Source organism: Helianthus annuus, chromosome 14, assembly GCF_002127325.2.
Source record: "Helianthus annuus cultivar XRQ/B chromosome 14, HanXRQr2.0-SUNRISE, whole genome shotgun sequence".
In the NCBI taxonomy this organism is placed as follows: domain Eukaryota; kingdom Viridiplantae; phylum Streptophyta; class Magnoliopsida; order Asterales; family Asteraceae; genus Helianthus; species Helianthus annuus.
In genome coordinates, this window is record NC_035446.2 from 152,219,833 (window position 1) to 152,224,657 (window position 4,825).

Consider the following 4,825-nt stretch of genomic DNA (forward strand, 5'->3'; position numbering starts at 1 on the left):
TCTATTTGAACGATTTGGAACGTATATGCTCATTAACTTTGCTAGCCCACCTTAACAATTATTGTAACATTCCCAAAATTTTTATTTATATAAAATATATCAAAACCTATGTTATTAAAAGGATGCATCATGGGTAAGTTGACCAATGGAAATATAAGGTATTTTGAGCAAGCGTAGAAACCATTTAATAATTAGATTATAAAAATACATTATATTTGAACCTACTCTGTTTTAATGAAACTTGGTTCAAAATGTAGATATAGATATTTTCGTTCTAATGACATATTCATCATATTTTAGAAGTTATAAACGCCAAATAATTGAAGCAGTTAAATTAATTATAATATATATATTATATAAAACAAATATTATATATTCTTGTTTTACTATAATAATAAACCAACATCTCAAAAAAATTAAAATGCATGGATAAGATTTGAAAAGTGGTAAAGCACTATACGTACATGGAATTCAAAAGGAATTTAATGAAGGGAGATACGTGGCTCAATCTGAAGACAACAGAACAAACTTGCGTAAACTTTAAGCTCACCAAACTTGATATAAATAGAAGCAGCAACTACTCAATTTTTGTGTCTAACTATCTTTCTTTCTCACGCTATACAGCCTTGATCAAATATATATCCTCATTTTTCTTTACACCTAAATCCTACAAAGCCCTGCCTCATTTTAAGTATTGTAGCCCCTGATCACTGATACCCTGTCCAAGTGATGTAGGGCCCCGTAACGTATGACAAGGCTCTGCCTAAATTCGTTGGGGGTTCTGTCTCGTGACGTAGGGATAAAGTAGAATTGGGTTGCTATACTTAATGTGAGTGCACTATATATTTTATTAAATAACCCATGAGTGATACCCAAAATAGAACAACCCTCCTAAAACACCCCTGACACCCATACACTTCCTAAAATACACCCCGTATGTGAAAACCGAACCCGAAATACAATATATTATTAAAAATAATTAAAAATAAGAAAATATGAGTTGAGGCGGGCCGCATAGACCCACCCTAACCTTTAACACGGGCCGCAATAAGGTGTAACCGGACTCTGCTGGAATCTTTAGTTCATGCGGGCCGCGTAAGATATCGTTAAGTTAACGCGGGCCGCGAGAGATCGAAGTTGTGGCGCAGCCCGGTGATGACACGTGTCATCATCGTGGCGGGTCTAGGGGGTGAGCCGGACAAGCTAGTCCGTTGACCAGGATTGACGCGGGCCGCATAATCCCTGTCCATTCTTTACGCGGGCCGCGTGGGAACCAGTTTCAGCAACTATATAAGGAACGCATCGGATTTCAATTCAGTTCGTTCATTTCTCAATTCTCAATCACAATTTCTGTAGTAGGCTTATTATACTCGGGTATTATACCCCCTAATTAGCGAAGCTCTGCCTCGTTGTAAGTATCATAACCCCTGGATACGTATTAGATACTCTGCCCGATTGATCTAGGGTTCCGTAACGGCTGTCGTGGTTCTGCCCGACGTAGTCGTTGGAATACCGTCTCGGGGAGGGTATTACTAATGTTAAAATGGGTTATTATACTAACACGTGTGCATTGTTTATTTAATTAGATTATAACCAGAAAGTCACAAAGGAAAGCCCTATAATAGCAATGTGAGTGATCCTTCTTTTTATGAACTCATTTTTGTGAGTTGATTCACTTTTTGTAAACCTTTTTGTTTACTGTTTTTACAAAACCTTACTTAAGTAAATATATATAAAGCAGTTATTGAGTATTTGTAAAGAATACAATTATAGTGGGTATGTTGGGGTTTTGTATACAAAATTGGTTACTGGCGTGGTAACATCCCATAAGTTGAGTATGACCGTACCACTGATGTTAATTGTGATGTTTTGGAAACAAATGTAATTGCGGATGCGCCCTCAATACTGTGAAATGATTGTTATTTTAAACTTGATTAAACTGGGATTCACTCACCAGTATTTCCTGCTGATAAAATGTTTTAAACACGTGTTTCAGGTAACTTAGTGTGAAGCCAATAAAAGCCAGCTGGAGAGCACTGAAGGCTTGGAAGAGTGGCAATAAAGTTACATAAAATAAAATAGATGTTTTTACTAAATAAAATAGGATTTATTCCTATGAAAATGTGTGTACCACAAACTTGGGTTTTACCCATGTGTTTAATGTTATAAAATGTGGTGGTTTACTCTGATAAAATATTTCCTAACTACGGTCCTGATGAAAATTTCCGCTGCCAAATTAGACAATACCCGATACCACCGAAACTGGATCACGGCCGCCCGTTCCTGTGTTTGTATAAGGGATCGGGGGTTGTGACAATTATAGCGCTATAGGATTTACGCACCGCCCGTTAAACTTGGGGTATTGTTAAGTTAAACATTTACCATCCCGCTATCAATTGGGATTAGGCTATTTTATGCGTTGGATTCTTGGGTTTGATCATAGTGTACGCCAAAATTGCATACTAGTAGTTCACATATTATGAATCATGTTGGATTTGAGCCTTTTATTCTATTATGCTATGTAAACAAACTTGTATACTCGCTCATTGCCTTTGCATTAAAACTCTATTTTAATACATGTTGCAGGTTGACTAATGAAGTATGGATGATTGATGAAACAAGTGTAGGGTGGACTAGATACACACCTAGATTAATCTATATTTTATTGTTATGTATGTTATGAAACAATGTTGTTATTTCTTTTTGAATCTTGTATGACATTTAGTATTGTAATGAAACTTGAATTAAATTAAATATTGTCACATAGTGTTATGACGTCTCTTGCAATCTATACACACTTCGTCTCATCCCGATGTTTCCGCCATCGGTTGGGGTGTGACAGATTGGTATCAGAGCCATAACTATAGGGAATTAGGAAAAGTAGAAATGCTTTAACCTAGTCTATAGTTTCAGAGCTTTATGCTTATGTTTTTGTTTGAAACTCCTTGCATGCTACTTTATTTGTTTTATTTATTCTCTTTTGATCTTTTAAGCATGATTTGTCACTTATGTGTTAACACTCGACGTGCTATACTTGTCCTATTATGTGTTAATATTTTTTTTATTGTTCTCTCCTTATGTGTTATTCGTGACATACTTTTTATATGCTAGTAATTGTTTCATTATTCCATCCTTTATGTGTTATTCTTGACTTGTTTATACTTGCTCGTCTAATCCTCAACATACACTTTTCCTCATGCATTTTACTCGATTATCTTAAATCCGACAACACTCATATCATACGAACGGGACGAGTTTACCAAAATAGGCGTGAAACCCACAATTTGGTAAACGACTCTCATTCCGCTTGGTTCTATTTTTGCACGAAATTCACCATTAAGTTAGGAGTGAAATCTACATCTTAATGAGAATTTCAAATTTAAATTCTAGTGGACCCTCGTCAACGTGTCGAAGTTTAATTTGACCCGACGAGTGCCAACTACACTTAGGGTATGAAGTCGTCAAGTTAGGGGTGAAACCCGCACCTTGCCGACTAGTTCCACTCCTTGATTTATAAATCCCGCAAAGTCTCGAATTTTCGATTGAATTGGGGCATGTAGTAACCGGAAGGGTGAATACCGTTAACCGACTTATCGGCGAGAGTATACCACCTATTAGGCCAAAGCATGCTTCGCAATTTCAAAAGATCTTTCGACCACTTTGGTTAGTCAATGTTCCGTTTGGAACCATCCAAGTTTTATTCGAACTTACGTTTTATTATTCTCGATCTTTTATGATGAAACCCTCATTTGTCAATTTTGAACAATTTTCGATATTTCATTTTGCGCATACATCATACTATTACTTTTCATACGGTTATACATCATTAGCATGCATAATTTCTCGTAATTTTATTTAAATTTTTTTTGTTACTACAAATGGAGATATATCAACAAGATAGGAGTGATTTCCTTACCTTGACGATTAACTTCACTTCTTTTTCTTATCTTACAACGACCTCGCCAATGGGTTAGGGGTGATTCCCTTACCTAAGTGATCGTTACCGAAACTTTCTTTTAATAGATTATATTATGTAAACACGATCATGTTTATACCTAAATCGTTTATCATTAGTCAAACCTCTAAATATTTCAGAATGCATTATTTATATAAACGAATTCCTTATTGTAACACCTCGAATTTTTGTGTCCAATAATGTGTTAACACGTGTCATTTGATTACACGTGGCATTGATATTAAATAAAGGACTAATCTTGACAAACCTTGAATGTATGTAAATTCGAGGGTTATAAATGTCAAACAAGGGTAGATATACTGTATGGTAACCCTAAATGGTGCTGGTACCTTCAAATGAATAAATCATGGATCGTACGGAAGCGAAACGCGGAAGAAAGTGAGAGATTACAAGCTACAGGGGTTAGCTGTGTCAACATGTTTAATAATACCTCTGAGTGACCCTTTAACGTTCCCAAGGCTTTGTAACAGTATTATACGCTCACTAGAATATGCTGTATAAATTCCGCGAAGCTCCGTTTTTAAAACAAGAAAGTTATGATCGAATTCGGATGAGAAGGGTTAAGAGCGTCAATAATGAAAGTTAAGGCTTTCCGAATAATTAATAAACTAATCGGGGACTTAACAACGCGGGTAAATAACACGAGGTCCTTAGTTGTAATTAACCGAGGGCCAAACCGCAAGGTTACCCCTTCAAACCCGAAAGGTCAGGTTAATAATTACGAAAGATTTCGTTATTAATTACCAGGATTTCGTAATGATTATAAAAGATTTTAAAAATCTGAAAAACAGGCCTCTCGCGACCCGCGTGATGTTTTGGCCTAAGTTGAGGCGGGCCGCGAGCCACCTC

The 4,825-nt window shown here is 36.2% G+C and overlaps 1 long non-coding RNA gene across 1 annotated transcript; it reads left to right on the top strand.

Moving 5' to 3' along the window:
• The first annotated feature begins 589 nt into the window (after nucleotides 1-589).
• LOC118486722 lies at nucleotides 590-2,195 on the top strand. The gene is made up of 3 exons (XR_004879645.1): nucleotides 590-1,411; nucleotides 1,587-1,629; nucleotides 1,997-2,195. It is a non-coding gene; the product is annotated as an uncharacterized LOC118486722 (long non-coding RNA).
• The last annotated feature ends 2,630 nt before the right edge of the window (nucleotides 2,196-4,825 follow it).